The sequence below is a fragment of the Vombatus ursinus genome, unplaced genomic scaffold (genome assembly GCF_900497805.2).
Source record: "Vombatus ursinus unplaced genomic scaffold, bare-nosed wombat genome assembly UNPS02014812.1, whole genome shotgun sequence".
NCBI classification, from domain to species: Eukaryota; Metazoa; Chordata; class Mammalia; order Diprotodontia; family Vombatidae; genus Vombatus; species Vombatus ursinus.
Genome location: NW_020954590.1, coordinates 5,273,517 through 5,298,276, shown reverse-complemented (window position 1 = coordinate 5,298,276; position 24,760 = coordinate 5,273,517). Strand labels below are relative to the sequence as shown.

Genomic DNA, 24,760 nt, shown 5'->3' with positions numbered 1-24,760 from the left:
CAGAACCCCACTTTTTTTTGGCCTTAGTATTTATCATCAACTTTGGCTCAGTCTGGGTTTCTGAACTATACTTTCAGGACCATACAGTATTTTCATATACATTCGGTCTTCTATATATCTTTAAAAACATCTCAGCTAATTGATGAATGCTTTGTTCAGTCACATTAAATTCTTTTGAGATCTCCCTCTTTTCATGCTTATTTTTTCATGTCTTAAGGATTTCACTCTTGAAAGTTTCCTATTCCCTGCTCTCACCCATGGGCTGACTTTTTTCCTGAAGAATAATAGGTCACAAGATCATACCTATACTTTCTATGAACCACTGGAAATTCTTACAACAATATTGCATCTGTTTCTCCCTTTATTTATTCTTATCTTAATGCTCTCTGTTGTGTTTCCCCAACTCATTTCCTGGATTTCTCGACATATGTATAACTTCTTAATGTGTGGTTTCTCCATTGCTTATTTTATCTATTCTATTCTTTTTAGAATTATGTTCTTATACAGTTCCAGTCCATCACACCTCAGTAATATTTAGAAAGCCAAATTTACCTCTTTTTGTGCTACCTTTTATTCATTCAGTTTATTGTCTTTACTTTGTACATTTCTATAGACATTTAAGGTCAGTTTTTGTATGTTTTTTTTTGGCAAGGTCTCTTCTTACAAATTTTTTCCTATGAATTTCTCTCCTCCTCAGTCTTAACAGATACATGTAGGGAGTTTTCCCTCTTTATTATTACTCCTTTTTAGTTTAAAGTTCAATGAATAAGGTTCATAAAATTCTAGAAAATATAATTGTTTCAAGCCTTTTTTTAGGTGTACTCCATCCCTGGCTCAGCAGTGACATCCATATCAATCTTTTTCTTTCTTTCTTTTAAAAGTGTTTTTCCAAATTGCAGATCAAGAAAAATTTTTAGCATTTATTGTTACAACATTCCAAATTTTTCTCCCTCTCTAGCCTCCTCTCTTCCTTGCCCAGGTTATAGATAATGGACAACACTCTCACACTTTAGCAGTCACCAATGGAGTGAAACAAGGCTGTGTGCTTGCTCCCATGCTTTAATGTTTTCAGCCATGTTGCCCCTCATCTTCAATGAGGACAAATATGGCATCAAGGTCAGCTACCACACTGATGGTAAATTCTTCAACTTGAAAAGGCTACAAGCCAAGACCAAACTGGAGGAAGTGTTGGTCAGCCTCTGAAGCTGAGATGCAACAAAGTATGGATCATTTCTCTGCTGTTTGTGCTAATTTTAACCTAAGAATTAACACCAAGAAAATACAGGTACTCTATCAACCAGCACCACACCCCCTATATATGGAAGCATTGGTTACATTTGAATGGAGTCATTTGAATTCTGTGGATAAATTCACTTACCTTGGAAGTATACTTCTAGAGAGGTATACACTGATAACGAAGCTGACACATGCATTGCCAGAGCTAGCACAGTGTTTGGGACGCTCCAAAGAAGTGTGAAAGAGAAGAGGTATGAGACTGACTGCCAATCTGAAGGTCTACAGAGCCATTGTACTGACCTTATTGTTGTATGCTTGTGAAACCTGGACAATATACCAGTGCCATGCCAGGAAACTAAATCACTTCATTTGAATGGCCTTAGGAAAATTCTTAAGATCACCAGGCAAGACAAAATACTGAAACAGATGTTCTTTCTTGAACTAAATTGCCAAGCATTCAAACTCTACTGCAGAGAGTGCAACTATGATGGATTGGCCACATTGTTTAAATGCCAAACGTACACTGGCCTAAAAGACTATTTTATGGAGAACTCACACAGGGCAAGCACTCACATGGTGGTCAGAAGTTGTGGTAAAAGGACATTCTCAAGGTCGCTCTTAAATTGATCATGTGACATGAGAGACACTGGCACAGGATCACCCAGCATGATGTGCACTCATCAGAGAAGGTGCTGTGCTCTATAAGCAAAGTAGAATTGAAGAAGCTCAAAAGAAATGTGAGATGTGCACATTTAGAGAATCCATCCCAAATGTTCACATGAACTATTTGTGCTTAATCTGTGGTAGGGTATTCTAAGCTCATATTGGTCTGACCAGCCACAGTTGGATGCACTGTGACTTGACTCTAACATAGTGATATCATTTTGTTCTTCTTTGATAAGGAAGGACAACACCAACCAACCATTAGTGGCACAGTTTTTTAAGAATTGCAAGTATCGTCTATACTTAATTGGTTATGTATATTATCTTTTTGAGCCAATATTGATGAGAGTAAGTTTTAAGCAATGCTTATCACCCACCCTCCCATTTTCCACTCCACTACAATAGGTCTTTCACACCTCTTCATGTGAAATAATTTACCCCATTTTACCTCTCCCTTCCTTCTCTACCCATTGTACTCCTTTCTCTCATCCATTAATTTTTTTAATGTCATTCCTTCAAATTCACCTAATACCCATACTCTCTGTCTATGTATATTCCTTCTAATTGTACTATAAGTGATACAATTTTTAAGAATTATAAGTATCATCTTTCTATGTAAGAATATAAATAGTTTAGCTCTATTGAATCCCTTATGTTTTCTTTTACCTTTTTACCTGTTTATGCTTAACTTGAATCTTGATATTGGAGGTGAAATTTTTGGTTTGGTTTTGGTCTTTTCCTTATGAAGTTTGAAATCCTTCCATTTCATGAAACAATGTTTCATGGCAGCTTATCATGGTAATTCAACAAAATAGAAGGATACAATGATTGACCTAGCTGGGGTCCTAGTGGTGATATCTAGAGTGTACTGAGGCTAGTGGGGTATTTCTGTGTTTCCCCGAGGTTACACTGAAGCACTGGCAATCTGCCCACTACATGCTACCTGTTTGCCTGGGACAATGCTGAAGAATTTGGTGGTTCTCAGAGCTGGAGTCTGCCCATCCCCCTGGCTATGCTGAGGCCTGTGGGGGGGTCCTGGTGTTGGTGTTTGCCTGCTCCACCACACTGGGGCTCAGGATCTCCACTGGTTTGCTGAGGAGCTTGCTGCTGGCTTGCTGGGATGATTCCTGTCCTAGGCTGTGTTCCCCATTTACCTATGTGAGTCAGATCTTTGCTGCCAATCTTCCAAGTTTCTTGGGCTAAAAGATTGTTTCATCCCATATTTTTCCTGGTTTTGCTATTACAGGATTTGTTTGAGGTTTTTATTTTATGGTTGTTTGCAGGTGAATATGGGAGAATTATGATGATTTACTGCTTACTCTGCCATCTTGACTTCCAGAAGCCCAGGTCTTCATATCAATCTTTTAAGACAGGTCCAGAAATCCAAATCCCATTTATGGTCAAATTGGCTATAGTGATAAAAAACATACCACTCACTCACTAAGAGCTTCAGTTTTGCTGTTGTCTTGTCTCGTTTTTTTTTTTAATTTAAGTTAAGAGCTTATAGTCCTTAGCAATGCTTTCTTAATTGCTTCATGAAGTATTATTTGTTCCCATATAAATCACCAGGAGTAGTCATCACTTTGAAATTCTAAGGAGTCTTTACTTCATGACCTAGGTACATTAAGAGCTCTCTATTATTTATGTAAGGTCAATAAATAGTTTCCTTGGTACTCCCTTAGGAAAAAATTACCAATCACCACTGTTCATTTCTTCTTCTGACCATTACAGGATACTTGGTGGCATCTGTCAAGACACATAACAATGTTCTGAAGCAGTCAACCCCAAAACAAACCCTACTTCTTGTTGAATGTTGCCATGTTTCCCACTCTATGTAAAAGCCTCAAATTAAGGATATTCCTACATTCACACATACATACATAATATACATATACATATGCTACATTGAGACATATATATGCACATACATATACCCACACATATTATGTATTTATAATAAGGTAGGGGTAAGCACTAAACCTATGATTTCATTTCTATTGCTATAGAGAAACTCCTGGGTGATTAAACTCCTTCTACCACTGTAGGCTTGCACCTTCTCCATATATGTATATATGTGAATCTACATATATGTATGTACCTACACACATATCACACACATGATTTACCTATACATCTGTGTATTATATATGTGTATACATATTATACATATATAATGATGACAATAATGAAATGTTGAATACAGTAGAAAAATCAATAGAAGCAAGTAGGCTTATGATAGCAGAAAAAGATATTAGCTAAAATTCATAGTAGCTAGAAATGCAGATTCAAAAAAAATACTGAATTTTGCAAACTATTGAAAATCATGAAGATATAATGATTGACATGGATTAGTAACTTCAAGATTATTGATGACCAAAAGAACTTTAAAAATGGAAGAATCTGGGCTCCATGTTTTATCAAATTGTCAAATGAAACTTTTGTAAATTGGCAAAAAAAAATAAATTTTAAAAATATAATTATAAAGAATCCAGAGCTGCCCCTCCCCAAAGAAAAATCCAAAAATTAGCTTAACTAGAAATATAATTAAATTCCAAAGGTACAAGATGAGCAAAATTATTTCTAGCTGCCACAAGAAGTGAAGAAATATCACTTACCAGGAAACAAGAAGCAATGTCATATTGGATTTTTCAGATAGAAGAACCAAGAAATTTGAATGCACCTGTAAGATTAACATGATTCTGATATTATTTACTCAGTTAACTCAGCATGCTATATGTAGACCAGAGACAGATATATTTAAAAGTTGATGAGGAAAACCTACCTTTCAGGTGAGGAGATAAGAGAATAGTTTATAGAAGAGGTGACCTACAAATTGAGCATTGAAGGAATAGAAAAAAAAATGCTGCAAATGGAGATAGGTAAGGAATGCCTTCCCAGCATGCGACAAATTTGGAGACAGAAGAAAGAGAAGGGTAAAGAGACAGCTGAAGATAAAATACATATAAGGAATAGAGTGAAGTGAGTTAGAAAAGGCAAGCTTAAGCTGCTTAGCAAGGGGTCTCAAATGTTAGTCTAAGAAATTTGCATTTTACTCTGACAGGCATTATGGAGCTCTTGAAAAGTTTTTGAACAAATGAACAACATGGTTAGAGTTATGACTTAAAAGGATAATTTTGACAGGTGTGAAGAATAGACTTGAAAGGCAAATTAAAAGCAAAGAAGATGGGAGGCAGGGAAATGAATTAGGAATATAATACAATAGTCCAGGTAAATCACTGCTGAGTGCATGAACTAGAGAGGGTGGCAGTGCAACTACAGAATAGGGAAGGAATTCAATTTACTTTATTTTTATGTTTTAAATTAATGTCTTTTAAAAAAATTAATGTCTTTTATTATAATATTTCCTTCTTAATTTTGTTTAATAGTATTTTATTTTTCCCAATTATATGTCAAGACAATTTTTAGTATTCATTTTTTATTAATTTATTTTGCTTTATCAACAATCACTTCCATAAGCTTTTCAGTTTTAAATTCCCCCCCACCTCCTTCCCCAAAATGGCACACAATCTGATATGTTATACATATGTATTCCCATTAAACATATTTTCACATTAGTGATGTTGTATGTGGGAATTAGAACCAATAAGAGGAACCACCAGAAAGAGGAAACAAAACACAACAGAAGAAAAAAAATAGCAAATAGCATGCTTCGATCTGCATTCAAACTCCATATTTCCTTCTTTTAATGTGGATAGCATTTTCCGTCATGAGGCTTTTGGAGATGTCTTAGATCCTTGTATTGCTGAGAAGGGTTAAGTCTATCAATATTAGTCATCATACAGCATGGCTGTTACTGTGTACAACGTTCTTCTGGTTCTGCTCACTTCACTCAGCATCAAACCATACAAGTATTTCCAGGTTTTTTTGAAGTCTGCCTGCTCATCATTTCTTATAGCACAATAGTATTCCATTACATTCATATACTGCAACTTGTTCAGCCATTCCCCAATCAATGGGCATCCTCTCAATTTCTAATTCTTTGCCACCACAAAAAGAGCTACTACAAATATTTTTGTACACATGGGTCCTTTCCTCATTTGTATGATCTTTTTAGAATATAGCCCTAGAAGTGTTTAGCATTCATTTTTACAAGATTTTGAGCTCCAAATTTTTCTCTCTCCTTCCTTTCCTCCCATCTTCCTAAAATTGTAGGCAATTCAATATAGGTTATACATGTGATATCATGTAAAACATATTTCCATATTAGTCATAGCTGTGAGAAAAGATACAGATCAAAAGGAAAAAAACACAAAAAATATTAAAGTGAAAAAAGTATGCTTCTATTTGCATTCAGAGTCCATCAGTTCTTCATCTGTATGTGGATAGCATTTTCCTTTGTGACTACTTTGTACTTGTCTTGCATCATTGTGTTGCTGAGAAGAGCTGAATCATTCACAGTTGATGATCACACAATGTTGCTGATACTGTATACAATGTTTTCCTGGTTCTGCTCATTTCACTTTGCATCAGTTTGTACAAGTCTTTCCAGGTTTTGTTTTTTTTTCTATAATCTGCCAGTTTATCATTTCTTATTACACAATAGAATTGAATTGCATTCATATACCACAGCTTGTTCAGCCATTCTCCGATTGATGGGCATCCCCTCAATTTCCAATATTTTGTCACCACAAAAAGGGCTGCTATATTCTTGAAAAAGTCGGTCCTTTTCCCTTTTTGTCATCTCTTTGGGATATAGACCTAGTAGTGGTATTACTGGACCAAAGAGTATGCACAGTGTGGTTGCCCTTTGGGTATACCTCCAAATTGCTCTCCACAATGGTTGTATCAATTCACAACTCCATCAACAATACATTAGTGTCCCAATTTTCCCATATCCATTCCAACATTTATCATTTTCTTTTTTGTCATTTTAGCCAATCTACAGATGTGAAGTGGTAGCTCAGAGTGATTTTAATTTGCATTTCTCTAATCAAAAGTGATTTAGAGCACTTCTTCATATTCTTATAGATAGTTTTGATTTCTTCATCTGCAAACTTCCTGTTCATATCATTCGACAATTTATCAATTGGAGAATGCCTTGTATTCTTATAAATTTGACTCGGTTCTCTATAAATTTGAGAAATGAGGCCTTTATCAGAGATACTTGCTGTAAAGTAACATTTCTGTAAAGATAGCTTTCTGTTTTCCTTCTAATTTTGGTTGCATTAGTTTTGTTCATGCAAAACCTTTTTTAATTTAATATAATCCAAAATATCCATTTTACATTTTGTAATGCTCTCCCTCTCCTGTTTGGTCATTAATTCTTCTATTCTCCATGGATCTGACAGGTAGATTATTCCTTGCCCTTCTAATTTACTTATGGTATCACTCTTTCTGTCTAAATCATGTACCCATTTTGACCTTATCTTGATATAGGGTGTGAAATATTGGTCTATACCTAGTTTGTGGCCTATTGTTTTCTAGTTTTCCTAGCAGTTTTGGTCAAAGGGTGAGTTCTTAACCCAAAGGCTGGGGTCATTGGATTTATTAATCATTAGGTTACTATGATAATTTATGACTGTATCTTGTGTGTACCAAATCTATTCCACTGATACACCACTCCATTTCTTAGAAGTACCAGATAGTTTTGATAATTACTTCTTTATGATATAGTTTGACATCTGGTATTGCTAGGTCACCTTCCTTTGTATCTTTTTTCACTAATTCTCATGATATTCTTGATTTTTGTTCTTCCAGATGCATTTTGTTGTTATTTTTTCATCTCTATGGAATAATTTTTGGTAGTTTGGGTTATATGGCACTGAATAAGCAAATTAACTTAGGTAGAATTGTCATTTTATTATATTGGTTTGACCTACCCATGAACAATTGAAATTTTCCCATTTTTAGATCTGCCTTTATTTATGTGAAAAGTATTTTGTAATTACGTTCATATAGTTGCTAGGTTTGTCTTGGCAGGTAGACCTCCAAGTATTTTATATCATTTACAGTTATTTTAAATGGAATTTCTTTTTCTATCTCTTGCTGATGGGCTTTGTCAGTCATATAAAGAAATGCTGATGATTTATGTGGATTTGCTTATATCCTACAACTTTGCCGAAGTTGTTGATTATTTCAAGAAGTTTTTTAGTTGATGCTCAAGGGTTCTCTAAGTATACCATCATATCCTCTGCAAGGAGTGTTAGTTTTGTTTTCTCATTACCGATTCTAATTTGTTCTATTTATTTTCTTTTTAATTACTGTAGCTAACATTTCTAGTACTATATTGAATAGTAGTGGTGATAATGGAAATTTTTGCTTCACCCCTGATTTTCCTGGGAAGTCTTCTAGCTTATCCACATTACAGATGGTGCTTCATGATGGTTTTAGATAGATACTGCTTATCAGTTTAAAGAATGTTCCCTTTATTCTGAAGCTCTCTATTGTTTTTAACAGGAATGGGTGCTATATTTTGTTAAAAGCCTTTTCAGCGTTTATTGAGGTAATCATGATTTCTGTTAGTTTTGTTATTGATATGGTCAATTATGTTGATAGTTTTCCTAATATTGAACAAATTCTCCATTCCTGGTATAAATCTCAGCTTGTCATAGTGTATAATCCTTGATATATATTATTGTGATTGCCTTGCTAATATTTTGGTCAAAATTTTTGCATCAATATTCATTAGGGAAATTGATTTAAAAATTTCTTTCTTTGTTTTAGTTCTTCCTGGTTTAGGGATCAGCACCATATTTGTGTCATAAAATTAGTTGGATAGTACTCCTTCTTTGCTTATTTTTTCAAATAGTTTATGTAGTATTGGAATTAATTATTCTTTAAATGTTTTGTAGAATTCATTTGTGAACCTGTCTGCCCCTGGGGATTTTTTTCTTATGGCATTCATTAATGGCTTGTTAAATTTCTTTTTCTAAGATAGGATTATTTAGGCATTCCATTTTCATATCTGTTAATCTAGGTAATATATACTTTAATAAATATTCATTGATTTTGCTCAGATTATCAGATTTGTTGACATATAATTTAGCAAAATAATTCCTGATTATTGTTTTAATTTCTTCTTTGTTGGTGGTAATTTCACCCTTTTCTTTTTTGATACTGGATATTTGCTTTTCTTCTTTCTTTTTTAAATCAAATTAATCAATGGCTAATCTATCTTATTTTTTCCCACCCTTATCCCAGAAAACCAGCTCCTAGTTTTATATATTAGCTCAATAGTTTTTTTTTTCTTACTTTCAGTTTTAATAATCTCACATTTGATTTTCAGATTTCTAATTTGGTCCTCAATTGGGGATTTTTTTTAAATTTTAAAAACAAATTTTATTTTTTCATAGGAACAATTTTACTGTCAAAGTGAGTTAATGATATCAAATGAGTACTGTCATTTTCATTAAAAAATTCTACCAGGAGAATGTTGTACACAGTAACAGCCACGTTGTGCGATGACTAACTTTGATAGACTTAGCCCTTCTCAGCTATGCAAGGATCTAAAGGATCTCAGCAATGCAAGGATCTCCAAAAGTCTCATGATGGAAAATGCTATCCACATGCAAAGAAGAAACTATGAAGCTTGAATGCAGATCAAAGCATACTCTTTGCTATTTTTTTCTTGTTTTGTTTTGTTTCCTCTTTCTTGTGATTCCTCCTATTGGTTCTACTTCTTTCTTTAACATGACTAATGTGAAAATATGTTTAATAGGAATATATATGTATAGCCTATATCAGATTATGCACCATCTTGGAGAGGAAGGAGGAGAGGAAGGGAGAGAAACATTTAAAACTCAGAAGCTTATGGAAATGATTGTTGATAAATCAAAATAAATTAATAACAAAATTTTTAAAAAAATTCTATTTCTTGGAAGAGTTCTCTGTAGGTAATCTCAGAATAAGTATTCACACCTTTTCTGGAAATAGCTTATCAAACCAGAAGTCATGGGTTTCCTCTTTCTCTTCCTCTTGGAGAGCCTGAGTCATGCAGAGTTTGCCCAAGTTCTATGCAGTGAACTCTTTGATGTTTTGGCTGTAACTGTTAATTTGGCCTGTGATAAGGAATGAATTCATCCTAGCAGGTGGCTGAGGAGGTTTGAAGAACTTAGACATGTCCTCTTCAGGAAGAGGAGGTTCTCCTCTGCTCTGGTGCTGTATATTCTTCTGCTGACAGCATTGCTGATACTAATGTTTCCATTGTTGATGATCACTGATTTTTCTCACATAGGTGTAATATTTAACAGTATCCTGACTCATTTCATCCACTCTATCCATCAACAATTGCAGGCTGTTCCCCAGGTGATTACTGCTAGCTAGACTGAGCAATTCATGTTTATCTGCCACAGCTGATTTCTTTTCTAATTTCCACATTAGTACATTGATCAGATGTGAATTTTTAACTGTAATCGGCACTTCTTCAAATGTGTTCAAAGGTGATGTTTGCTTTTTTCAATTCTTCAGGAGAAAAATCTTTCTCTTTAAAAACTTCAATCAGCTTAGGAGTCAACCTATAAATCTTCAAAGATAGAGACCCTTGAGCAGTTTTTATGGTATCATAGATGAGAACTACAGACTCTTCAATTGCAGGTTGATAACTGAATTGGGAATCCAGGAGAACATGGGTGACAAAAGAGCCATAGTATGTTGACTGGTACCAACCAACATGAAGATGATTGATATTTATGTGCTGAAGGCTGAGCATCATTTCCATCTGATATTGGATTTTATCAAAATCAGCATCATCCTCTGAGTGTTGGGGAAAGAGAAAACAATTGGTGATTTCAAGTCTGTCTTCTGCCACCAGACCCAAAAGTACTCCCTGGACAACTTCATTCCCTGTCCTTCTTCTTGGTAATGTATAATTATTTTCAAAATAACCAATCTGTTGATCTGCACTTCCTTCACAGCTGAATCTCCCAAGCTGCTTTTGCCTTTTCCTTTGCGGGAGGCAGTGCCGGTTGCAGAAGTCAAACTGGTGGAGCCAGAGCTGGTACCTTCATTACAGGATGCCATCTTAGTGGAAGGAGTGAAGGAAAAAGCTCAATTAGGGATTTTAAATTTGTTATGTTTCTATTTTTTTTTTTAGTTGCATGCCCAATTCATGTATCTGTTATTTCTCTATTTTGTTGATGTAAGAATTTAGAGAAATAAAATTTCCCCTAAGTACTGCTTTGGTTGCATCTCAGAAATTTTGTTACACTGTCTCATTATTGTCATTCTCTTTAATGACATTATTGATTGTTTCTAAGATTTGTTCTTTGACTCATTTATTCTTTGGGTTAGATTATTTAGTTTCCAATTAATTTTAATCTATCTTTCCACTGCCCTTTGTTGAATGTAATTTTATTGCATTTTGATCCAAAAAATACATTTAGCACTTCTGTCATTCTACAATTGATTTTGAGGTTTTTATGCCCTAATACATGGTTATTTTATGTATTGGTTCCATGTACCACTGAGAAAAAGGTATATTCCTTTCTGTTCTCATTCAGTTTTCTTCAAAGAGCTGTCATATCTAACTTTTCTAATGTACACCTCCTTAGTTTCTTTCTTCTTTATGTATTGGTTGAATTTATCAAGTTCTAAGAGGTGATAGTTGAGGAGCCCCCATTAGTATAATTTTGATATCAATTTCTTCCTGCAAGTCACTTAACTTATCCTTTAACAATTTGGATGCTTTACCAATCAATGCATATATGTTTAGGATTGATAGTGCTTTATTGTCTAAGGTACCTTTTAGCAAGATAAAGTTTACTTTCTTGTCTCTTTTAATTAGATCTATTTTTGCTTTTCTTTTGTCTGAGATCAGGTTTGCCACTCCTGCTTTTTTTGCTTTAGCTGAAGCATAATAGATTCTACTCCAGCTCCTTCTCATTACTCTGTATGTGTCTCTGTTTCAACTGTGTTTCTTGTAAACAACATATTGCAGGTTTCTGGTTTTTGATCCATTCTGCCATCTGTTTCTTTTTAGAGGAGAGTTTATCCCATTCACATTCACAGTTATGATTATTGTTTATTTCCTTCCACCTTATTTTTCCTCCTGTTTCTCCTCTCTCTCTTTTCCCTTCCAGAAGGTGTTTTGCTTGTATCTATTGCCTCCCCCAGTCTGCCCTCTCTTCTGACAGGCCCCTCCCCCACTTAATCACCTCTCCTCCTACTTTCCAGTCAGGCAGGATAGATTTCCATATTCATCTGACCATGTTTGTTATTCCCTCTTTGAGCCAATTCTGATGAAAGTAATATTCAAGCAATGCCCATTGCCAACCCTCCCATTTTTCCTCCATTATAATTTCATGCCTCTTCATGTGAAATAACTTACTGCATTCTACCTCCCCCTTTCTTTTGCCCCCAGTGTACTCCTCTTTCTCAAGCCTTAATTACTTTATGTTATTCCCTCAATTTCACCTTATATCCTGTGCTGAGCTGGAGGCCATAGGGGTCTGGCACCTTACCTGGTGGTGAGCCAGGGTTCTATTGGTTGTATTTGGCATGTACTGAGGCCTCTGGGGTGTTTCTACATTTCCCCTGGGCTACATTGAGACATGTGGTGATCTGGCCACTGAAGGCTGCCTGTTTGCCTGGGGCTACCCTGAAGCTCTTGGAGCTGGAGCCTGCTGGTACCCCTGGCTATGCTGAGGCATGTGGGGCTTCCTGGTGTTGGTGTTTGTTTGTTCCACTGCAGTGGGACTCAGGATCTCCTGCTGGTTTGCTGAGTTGGGTCTTGCTACTGGCTTGCTGGGAGATTTCCTATTGTGGGCTGTGTTCCCCTTTTATCCAAGTGAGACAGACCTTTTATGCCAATCTTCCAAGATTCTTGTGCTGAAAATTGTTTCACCTTATCTTTTTGCTGCTTCTGCTGTTCCACCATTTCTTTTCTTTTCTTTTTTTTTTTTTTGTTTTGGTTGTTTAGAGGTGAATATGGGAGAGTTATTGCAATTTACTGCTTACTCAGCCATCTTGGTTCCTGGAAGTCTCCCTCAAGCTAGTTTTATCTTAAATACAAAACAGCAGATAAACTTTTGTCTAATTTTATTTCAAAATGAAAAATACCAAATTGCCAGTATTAAAAATGAAAAGGGTGCAACCAATGAAGATGAAATTTAAGCAATTATTAAGAACTATTTTCCCCAACTATGTGCCAATAAAATTGATAATCTTAGTGAAATCAATGAATATTTATAAAACTATAAATTGAACACATTAGCAGAGAAGGAAATACAATACTTAAATATCCTTACATTAGAAAAAGAAATTGAATAAGCCATAAATGAGCTCCCTAAGGAACAAAAAAAGGACCAGATGGATTTGTAAAGAATTCTACTAAATAATTAAAAAACAATTAGTTCTAATATTATACAAACTGTGCTATAAATAGTAACATCAATATTGTAATGACAATCAACTGTGAAAGCCTTAGTTTTCTCCAATTAACAGAATGATCCATGAGAATTTCAAAGTATTCTTGATGAAAAATGCTATCCATCTCCAGAGAGAGAGAGAACTAATGAATTCAGAGAAAAGATTGAAGCATATTTTCTTTACCTTTCTTTATTTTTTTTGCTTTGTTCCCCTTTTCACAACACAGAAAATGTGGAAATATGTTTTTTATGACTTCATACATATAATGGGTATCATATTTCTTGACTTCTCAAAGGGTGAAGAAGAATAAGAGGGAGGGAGAGAATTTGAAACTAAAATTTAAAAAAAAATTCAAAGTAGGTAAAGAAGGAATCCTATCAAGCTCCTTCTCTGATACAAATATGATTTTGAAACACAGATATGGAAAGCACAGATATGGAAAGAAAAGTATAGACCAACTTTCCTAATGAATATTGAGGCAAAATTTTTAAATAAAATGTTGGCAAGTAGATTAAAGCAATGTATCACAAAGATCATAAATTATGACTAGCCTGGATTTATATCAAGAATGCAGGGCTGGTTCATTATTAGGAAAACTATAAGCATAATTGGTTATAAAAATAACAAAAACAATCAAAATCATATGATCATGTCAACAAATGAGGAAAAAGCTTATGACAAAATTCAACACCCATTCCTATTAAGTATACTAGAAATTATAGGAAAAAATGGAGCTTTTCTTAAAATGATAAGTAGTATCTATCTAAAACCAAGAGCAAGAATCATCTATAATGGAAATAAGCTAGAAGATATTTCCTATAAGATCAGGGGTAATGTAAGGATGTCTATTATCACCATCTTTATTCATTATGGCAATGCTTGCTATAACAAGAGGACAAGAATAGCATTTTGAAAGGATAAGCATAGACAATGAGGAATCAAAGTTATCATTTTTTTCAGATGACATAATATTATACACAGAGAACTCTAGAGAATAAACTAAAATTGTCAAAACAATTAACAACTTTAGCACAGTTGCAGGATATAAAATAAACCCAGACAAATGATAAGCATTTTTTAACATATTATCAAGAAAACCTACAGGAAGAGATATGAAGATAAATTTCATTTAGAAGAACTGCAGACAGGTAAAATGCTTGTGAGTCTATAACTTCCAAGACATACAAAAATTATGTGAACACAATCACAAAACACTCTATACAAATAACATTGTAAATAATTTGAGAAATATTAAGTGCTCATGGGTAGAACAAGCCAATGTAATAAAAATGACAATACTACCCAAATTAATTTACTTGTTCAGTGCTATACCGAACTATAAAATAATTATTTTATAGAGCTAGAAAAAAATAACAAAATTCAACTGATTTTTAAGATTGCGTTTCTGGGAGCCAAGATGGTGGAGTAAGAAGTAAGTCGGTCCTGTCCTCCCTTATCAACCTCTGAAAGCCCAGAAAATATCACCCCAGAAAAAATCCTTTGAATAGCTGAACCAGAAAAAAAGATGGGGTGCAGTAGTCCAGTAGCCCAGGTAGCTTGAGGGATTAACAGGAAAGGTCCCTCTTGCCCTGGGGGAGGGGGAGCAGTACAGAACAGGAGGTATCCCAGCAAGCTAGTGGAAAACCCCACCTCAGCATACCAGGAGGAGATTCTGAAACCCAGGTGGTGGAGCTGGCAAACACCAACACCTGGTCCCCTGAGTGCCTCAGTGAGGGTGGAGGTACTGGTAGAAACCAGCTCAGAAAACCACCAGGTGCCTTGGCATTCTACAGAAGTCTCCCAGTGCCTCAACAAAACTGTGTGAAGCACTCTAGGGGGCCCTAGGTGGATAATCATCCTGCAACATCCATCAGAAAGGAGTTGAAGAAAGCAAAAGGAAAGGAAAAGCAGGCAACATCCAGGGGCCAGACTATCCAATCTTACCTTACTTCCAGTGTTGCTGATTCCAGCCCAAAACCAGGTAAGCTGCCAGAACCTTACAGCCTCCAACTGCCAACATCAGAGGACCCAGCACGCAAAGCTAATGACCAGGCTGTAGGCTCCCAACACAAGAAACTTGGGTCAGTGTCCTCTGCTCCCTTGTAGGAGAGTGCAATCTCTTTAAAGGCCAGAAAATAAGCAAACACCATGAGCAAAAAGAAATGGATGATAGATTCATATTATGAGAACAGTTAAGATCAAGGCAGAAATTCTGAAGAGGACAATATTGTCAGCAAACACATATCTGGAACCTCAAAAGGGAATATGAACTGGTCTGAAGCCCAAAAAGCCTTCTTAGAAGAGCTCAAGAAGGATTTTAAAAGTCAAATGAGAAAGGCAGAAGAAAAAATGGGAAAAGAGATGAGAGGTATGCAAGAGAGAGTCAATAGATTGGAAAAAGAAGGACAAAAATTAACTGTAGAAAACAAGTCCTTAAAAAATACAATTGGTCACCCAGAAAAAAAGTACACTGAAGAAAACAAGCCACTAAAAAATACAATTGGCTAACTGGAAAAAAAAGCACACTGAAGAAAACAAGTCCCTAAGAAATACAATTGGGAACTTCCGCTTCTGGGAGCCACGATGACGAGTAAAAAGGTAGTCGCTCTCACCCTCCCCTATCAACCTCTGAAAGCCCAGAAAATATCACCCCAGGAAAAACCCTAGAACAGCTGAACCAGAAGAAAGATGGGGAGCAGCAGTCCAGTAGCCCAGGTACCTTGAGGGATTAACAGGAAAGGCCCATCTTGCCCCAGGAGAAGGGGAGCAGAACAGAATGGGAGTTGTCCCAACAAGCTAGCAGAAAGCCCCATTTTAGCACACCAGGAGGAGATCCTGAAACCCAGGTGGTGGAGCAGGCAAATGCCAACACCTGGACCTCTGAGTGCCTCAGTGAGGGAGGGGGAACTGGTGGAAACCAGCTCAGAAAACCACCAGGTGCCTCAACATTCTATAGCAACTGGGTCTCCCAGCACCTCAGCAAAAATAAGGGAAACAGCACTATGAAGGGCCCCAGGCAGATAAACACCCTGCAACAACCATCTGAAAGGAGCTGAAGAAAGCAAAAGGAAAGGAAAAGCAGGCAACCTAGAATTGCCCTTGAGTTCCAGTCTTGCTGATTCCAGCTCAACAACAGGTAAGCTGCCAGAACCCTACAGCCTCCAATTGCCAACATTGGAGGCCCCAGAACACAAAGTCAGTGACTAAGACCTAGTTTCCCAACACAAGAAGCTTGGATTAGTGCCCTCTGCTCCCCAGCAGGAGAGTTCAATCCTTTTAAAGGCCAGGAAATAAGGAAACACCATGAGCAAAAAGAAATGTACCATAGATTCATATTATGAGAAGAGTGAAGATTAAGGCAGAAATTCTGAAGAGGACAACATTGTCAACAAACCCACATCTGGAACCTCCAAAGGGAATATGAACTGGTCTGAAGCCCAAAAAGTCTTCTTAGAAGAGTTCAAGAAGGAATGAGAGAGGTAGAAGAGTCCTTAAAAATACATTTGACCAACTGGAAAAAAAGTACACTGAAGAAAACAAATCCCTGAAAAATACAATTGGTCAAATGGGGAAGGAGATACAAAATCTAATAGAAGAAAACAAATTGTTAAAAATTAGAATTGGGCAAATGGAAGCTAATGACTCTATGAGAGAGCAAGAATCAGTCAAACAGAAACAAAAAAAATGAAAAAATAGATGAAAACATAAAATACCTCATTGGTAAAACAACTGGAAATTGATCCAGGAAAGACAATTTAAAAATTATTGCTCTACCTGAAAATCATGATGAAAAAAAGAGCCTAGACAACATCCTTCAGGAAATCATCAAGGAAAACTGCCCTGAGGTCCTAGAACCAGAGGGTAAAATAGTTATTGAAAGAATTCACCAATCACCTCCTGAAAGAGATCCCAAATTGAAAATGGCAAAGAATATGGTAGCTAAATTCCAAAATTACCAGGTCAAAGAGAAAATACTGCAAGCAGTCAGAAAGAAAAAATTTAAATATCATGGAGCCACAGTCAGGATTACCCAGGACCTTGCAGCTTCTACATTAAAAGACCATAGGGCATAAAATACGATATTCCGTAAGGCAAAGGACATTGGATTACAACCAAGGATCAACTACCCAGCGAAAATGAGCATGATCTTTCAGGGGAGGAGATAGGTATTCAATGAAATAGGGGACTTCCAAACCTTCCTGATAAAAAGACCAGAGCTCAACAGAAAATTTTGTCTTCAAATACAAGACCCAAGAGAGACATAAAATGGTAAATGGGACAGAAAAATACAATATGTTGTTAATAAGGGCAAACTGTTTACATCCCTACAAGGGAAGATGACTTTTGTAACTCTTGAGAACTGTATTGTTATTACACCATGTTAAAGGAGTAAACATAAAGGGGGTGGATATAAGTTGACTTTGATATAATGATAAAAAATAAATCTAATCAAGTGGGTTAAATGCAACCAAGTAAGTGGATTAATCTGATCTAAGAAAATGTACTGAGAAAGGAGGAGGCAGACAAGAGTAAATTACATTACAGGATAAGACGCAAAAACCTATTACAGCAGAGGGAAAGAAGGGAGGGAGATGAGCATTGTTTGAATGTTACTCTCATCAGATTTTGCTCAAGAAGGGAATAACATAATCAGTTAGGTATAGAAATATAACTTGTCTTATAGGCAGTAGAAGGGAAAAGGGGAAAGAAAAGGGAGGAGGAATAGAAGGGAGGGAAGAAGCAGTAAGGGTAAAGGGAAAGAAAAGGGAAAGGGCTAATAGAAGGGAGGAGGGACTGAGGAAGGTGGTGGTCAAAAGCAAAACACTAGTGAGGAGGAAAAAGGAGAAAGGAGAAAGAAAAGCATAAATGGGAGGGGAGAGGATGGAGAGAAAGACAATCATAACTGTGAATGTGAATGGGATGAACTCTCCTATAAAACAGAAGCAGATAGCAGAATGAATTAAAAACCATAATCCTACAATATGTTGTTTACAGGAAACACATTTGAAAAAGAGTGATACACAGAGGGCAAAAGTAAAAGGCTGGAGCAGAATATATTAAACTTCAGCTGAAGTAAAAAAAAGCAGGGATTGTAATCTTGATCTCAGACAAAGCAAAAACAAAAATAGATCTTATCAAAAGAGATAAAGACAGAAACATAACTTTGGCATGGCATTTCTTTGAGTCCTCCTGACTCCAGGACTAGTGCTCAATCCACTGTGCCAGCTAGCTGCCCCAGACTATTTTCTTTATGAAGTATATATGATTGGTTTCCAAATTTATCTATAATGGAAATTCAGGCTTTGAGTATGGTTTAGTAATAAGTTCTCAAAACCGGATTAAGAATTTTACATATAAATTTAATTGATAGTGGTAAAGACAGTGAAATTATTTTTCTCATTTTTAAAATATCTGTCTGATAATTTTAAAGGCAGAAGAGTTCATTTTATGACTGGACCCGCATACATTTTTAAAAGATTCTTATACCAACTATGGCAAAGAACTGGAAATTGAGAGGATGCCTATCAATTGGGAAATGGCTGAGCAGTTGTGGAATACTATTGTGCTATAAGAAATGATGAACAAGCAGAATTCAGAAAAAACCTGGAAAGACTTGTATGGTCTGATGCTGAGTAAAGTGAGTAGAACCAGGAGAATGTTGTACACAGTAAAAGCCACATTGTGCAATGACTGATATTGATAGACTCAACTGTGCTCAGCACTACAAGGATCTAAGACATCTCCAAAGGCCTCATAATGCTATCCACAAAGAAGAAAGAACTATGGAATTTAAATGCAGACTGAAGCATACTATTTTCTATTTTTTTTCTTCTGCTGTGTTTTGTTTCCTTTCTCTGGTGGTTCCTTTTATTGGTTCTAATTCTTCCTTACAACATCACTAATGTGGAAATGCTTAATAGGAATGTATATGTGTAGCCTATATCAAATTACACACTGTCTTGGGGAAGAAGGTAGGGAAGGGGGTGAGAAAATTTTAAAACTCAGAAGCTTTTGGAAGTGATGGGTGATAATTCAAAATTAATTAATAAAAATAAAATTAAAAACTAACAAAATTCAACTGGAGTAACAAAAAGTTAAGCCTATCAAGGTAATTAATAGAAAAAATATGATGAAAGAGATAACCAGCAGTGCCAGACTTCACACTATGCTACAAAGTGGTAATTATAAAACTAATTTAGTACTGGAAAAAAATAGAGTGGTTAATCAATGGAATGGATCAAATACATAATATACTGAAGCAGATAAGCACAGTAGCCTAGTATTTGATAAGCCCAAAGATCCCAGCTTTTATGGTAAGAATTCGACATTTAACAAATATTTCTGGGATAACTAGAAAGCAATTTGGCAGAAATTAGTCATCGACCAACATGTTGCACCATATAACTAAATAAGCTCAAAATGGGTACATAATTTAAACAAAAAAGGTTATACCATAAACAAATTAAGGGAGTATGAAAAAAGTTACTTGTCAAATCTATGAATGGGGAAGAGCTCATGGCCAAAATTTTGATTACACAATTTTAAAAAAATGCAGAAATAAAACGAATGCAACCAAAATTAAAGAAAAGCAGGAAAGTGGCAGAAAAAAAATTTAAAGCAAAAATTTCTGATAATGGTCTAATTACTCAAATATGCAGAGAATTACCCAACTTTATAAAAAAAAAGAGCCATTCCATAATTAATATAACCAAAGGATGTGTTCAGGGGTTTGTCAGAGGAACAAATAAAAGCTATCAATAGTCATGTGAAATATGCTTTAAATCACTAATAATTAGAGAAATTCAAATTATAGCAACTCTGAGGTACCTCCTCACACCATCAAATTGGCTAAGACAGCAGAAAAGGAAACTGACTAATGCTAAAACAGGTGTGAGAATATAAATACTGCAATGCACTGTTAATGCCTTGTCAGCTTGGTCAACCTTTTTGGAAAACAATTTGAAACAATGTCCAAAGGGCTGTAAACTGTGCATGCCATTTGACCAGTAATACTACTATTAGAGCTATACCCTAAAGAGATCAAGAACAAGAAAACAGGAAAAAGACAATATGCACAAAAATATTTGCATTTTCATGGCTGTAAAGAATTGGAAACCAAGGGGATGCCCGTAAATTGGTTGGAATGAGTTATGGTATATGAATGTGATGGAATACTATTGTGCTGTAAGAAATAATGAAGGAGATGGTTTCAGGGGGAAAAAAACCTTATAAGAACTGAAGCAAAATGAAGTGAGCAGAACAAGAACAATTTACACTATAACAGAAATACCATAAAGATAATCAACTGTGAGACTTAGTAATTCTGATCAATACAATGATCCACCACAATGCCAAAAGAGTCATGATGTAAAATGCTGTCCACCTTTAGATAGAAAACATGGGCTCAGAGTAAAGATTGAAGCATATTTTTCTCCTTTGTTTTTCTTGTTTTTTGTTAGAACATGACCAATAAAGAAATATGTTTTGCATAATTTCAGTTGTACAATATATTTGGTATTGTATTTCTTGCATTCTCAGTGCATGAAGGTGGGAGTGAAGGGAGGGAGAGAATTTGGAATGAAAATAAAAATAAAATAAAAACTACACAATGACTTTTTGGACATCCGGTATAATGCTATTCTGTCCTTTCTGAATATATAATGCTACGCTGCTCCTCCCACATTTTTAACTATCCTGTTCTTTTTGGATAAAAAAGATAGCTTTCCAGAGTCACATTTTAGCTCTGGGTCTCATCCTTTCATACCTTAGTGGTAATTATGAGGTCAAATTTAATGTTCACCAACATTAAAATTACTACTTCTGCCTTTGTTGTTACTTGTACTTCATACATTATTGTATAGACAATTGAAGTCATAGGTTTCACTGCTGAAAAATGTATTTCTGTTAATTTCTCAGCATTTCTATTGCTATTCTTCTTCTTTCACTTTAGCTCCTCTGTATTTCTATTTTGGAAGATATATGTTGGCAATTTACTCCCTTTTCTTTTTCTTTTTTTTTTTTTAGGTCAGTCTCTTTGAGTTAAATACACTTTTTACTAGTCCTTGTTATACCTACTCCATCTCTGAACTTTTGAAGATTTTCAAGACCAGTTCATCCCAAACTCTCTTCACTGAAATGTTATGTAAACCACAACCTATATCTTCTCCACAAAGGTATCTTGGAAGATTTTAAAGACATACTCTTTGTTACTTCACATGCACAGGTCTAGTGAACATGCCATGAAAGGTAATGACATTATCCTAGCAGAGTTTATTCTTTTTATATACCTGCAAGTTTATAGTGATCATTATTTCCCTTTCCAAATTTTATATACAACCCCTTTAATTGTTGCTTCTAGATTTTTTCAAATACTGAGTTTGAGTCCCTCAGCTAATCAATTGAATAATCTACTTTTTTCCTCTTTTTGAAAAGAAGGGCAAAGTTTTCCCATTGTCAGTCTTGCATCACTTTTATTATTCATGACTTTTTCCTGTAAATCCCTAAGTTTTTTTTTTTTTGCTTTGAGTTGTAGTTCATTTGAACCTGATGACTTGAAATAATTGAGGTCAGTCATTTGTTTCCTTGCTATCTATTTATCCTTGCTGTGATTCTCTATTAACCATCTTCTCTGACTATATCTCATTATAGAGCTTTCCTCTTAGAAATAAAGTTGAACACAAAATAAGAGTAATTCTACCTTCTCTTTGTTTTCCATTCATATTGTCTTATCCATCACAGCAAATATTTTATTCCTGATTGAATTTTATCTTGTGTGCAATGCAAAATGTTTAAAAGCCTCTCCCCAACCAATGGTTAAGGGCAATTTTGTTCTTTAATATCCATCCTAGTCCTTAGTGGCTTACAGACTTTCCAATTCCTTATGCTCTTTGTAATCATTCTATGTGCACTTGCTTTGATTTTCTCCATAGCAATGTCTATTTCTTAGCTGCTGTTTCCATTACCTAAGCTTATCAAGGGCCACATTAGAATGCTGTGGTTGTTTTACCATGTCATCATCATTATCATCATCATCATCATGCATTTATTTTGTAAATAGAAGAAAGTGTCAAGAAATTAAATTATATTTTTAAAGAACATATGCATGTATTATCATATTTAAAATGATAAAGAGGATCATAATCTAATTTTAAGAGGAGAAATACATTCTAGACCTTTTCTTTTATAAGCATAGGGAACTTCTAGTACAAAAACTTCCAAATGTAGAATTCTGCCTCCAAGACTGTCCATCTATTCACTATGTAATATTGCTTTTCACAACAAATTAATAGTGTAATTGAATACACAATTTGCAATCCAGATGAAGTCTACTTTGTGGCAAGAAAACTTTTCATAAATTGTCCAACTCATTCTATTTTTAATTGTAATTCTAAATTTTGAAAACATATAGAACTTGGAATGGATTTGATGCAAATTATGCCATTGGGGTTTTTTTAATTTTGATAAATGGCTAAACAAAGTTTAAAATCTGAGTAATAATAGAAGAAAACATTTTCTAGTACAGGAGCAGCAGTACAAGAAATAGTGACAGAAAAGGAAAATGACAAATGTTGGAGAGGATGTGGGAAATTTGGGACACTAATGCACTGTTGGTGGAGTTGTGAAGTAGTTCAACCGTTCTGGACATCATTTGTAACTATGCTCCAAAAGCTATAAAACTGCACATGCTTTGACCCAGCTATGCCATTACTAGGTCTGTATCCTAAAAGAAGTTAAAAAAGGAAAAGGATCTATATGATCTATATGTACAAAAATACTTATAGTAGTGAATTTTTGTGATGGCAAAAAATTGGAAATGAAAGGGATAGCCATCAACTAGGGAATGGCTGAACAAGGTGTGGTATACAATTGTGATATAAGAGATGATGAGCAGGATGCTCAAAATCTTCCAAGATATCTTTGTGGAGAAGATATAGGTTGTGATCTACACAACAGTTCAACAGCAAAGCTGACAACTCCTAAAGAAAACTACTATAAAAAATAGAAAGGCATAATCCAAGTATTCTCTCATTTTGCCAACTTTATCTAAGTTTAAATATGTAGGAGAGCTTCAGTCTATCTAAAGCAAGCAACATGGAACATATTACATGATAAATTTTCCAAAATAAAGTTCTGGACAATGCCCACAAGACAAAGGAAGAAAAACATGGAGGAATTAAGTCCTAATTACTACAAATACATGTTCTTTTTATAGTGGGAGATGGGGGTGACCTTTTACAGATAAATTACAAAGAAAGAAAAGTGAAAAAAAATTTTGTACAAAAAAATTAACACATTCTGTATAATGACCTTTGCTGTCATCCTTTGTACAAGATAACTTGACCATCATCAATATCTGCTTCCCTGAACATTTCAAAACACTCTTCATCTGTTAACTTTTCTCCAAGACTTGTTATCACATGGTGAAGTGCTGCACTGATATATTTCTATCCCTATCAAATACATGAAATGCCTCTCTAATTTCTTCTTCACTGTCTATGTTTTCATTTTTCTTGCCATCATTGTCAGAAATTCTGGAGCAGCAATTGGGCCATTACCATCAGTAACTACTTCATTAATCAAATTCTATAATTTATCTTCTGTGAGTTTCTGCCTAAGTGACCTCAATACTGGCTCCACTTTCTTTGTTGTTGTAGTACCATCTCTATTCTTTGTCAAATAGTGAAATGACTTCTTTGCATTCTGCCATCCACTCTTTTGTCAGTTGGTTCAATGTGTTGCTAGTGCTACCAGAACCCGACTTCCCATGAGACAACCTCATTCTTAGTGACTGTATGTGGACTTGCTCCAATTCATTCTTACTCAGTTATGGCTCCTTTCTGCCATTTGCAGGTGGGGAAAACAAAAAAAAAACTAGCACTCAAACATAAAGGAAGGCACTCTGCAAAACTGCTATATCAGAATATGTGGCCAGAATAATCTAATTCTGCCCTGCTAGAGATGAGGAGAACTTGTCAGAGGATATTGCATTTGAACTCTCAGTAGAAGCATCAACTTGTCTCTTTGTCTAGCTTGTTCATGCTTTCACACTTCGATGTCAATAAACTTTCAGTACTCCACATACCCCAATCCACACATCGTTCTTATTCTCTGAAGTCCTAGAAAATTTCTATCAAGTAAATAGATAGTAAGGGTCCATGTTAACTGTGTCTGTATGACCTGGCAAAATCCACTATACCCTAAGGCATGTTGCAAATTGGGGCATCAGCAGAAGGTAAACACCAGACATGAATGGTCTTTAGAGCTGTGCATAACAATTTGATAACTTGGCAAGGACAAGCTTTTGTGATTATGACAGATGGTTTTACACTCAGAGATGTGTTATTACCATATTTGTAAATATTATTCTCATTATTTTCAACATTGCATAATGGATGATGTTGCTTAGGTTTTCATTAGCACATGAGGAGAAATGCATCAATTATTATTGACTTTCAAATTATTATAAACATTGTGTCTTCCAAATGTGCTAAGTATGTCACCGATGAATTAGTCAGTTTTTTAAGTTGGAGTCCAA

At 35.3% G+C, this 24,760-nt stretch overlaps 2 pseudogenes; both read right to left on the bottom strand.

The window, feature by feature from the left end:
- Positions 1 to 9,771: 9,771 nt before the first annotated feature.
- On the bottom strand, positions 9,772 to 10,878 carry LOC114053823 (annotated as a pseudogene).
- A 4,177-nt stretch (positions 10,879 to 15,055) lies between these two features.
- Positions 15,056 to 24,004, bottom strand: LOC114053822 (annotated as a pseudogene).
- Positions 24,005 to 24,760: the final 756 nt, after the last annotated feature.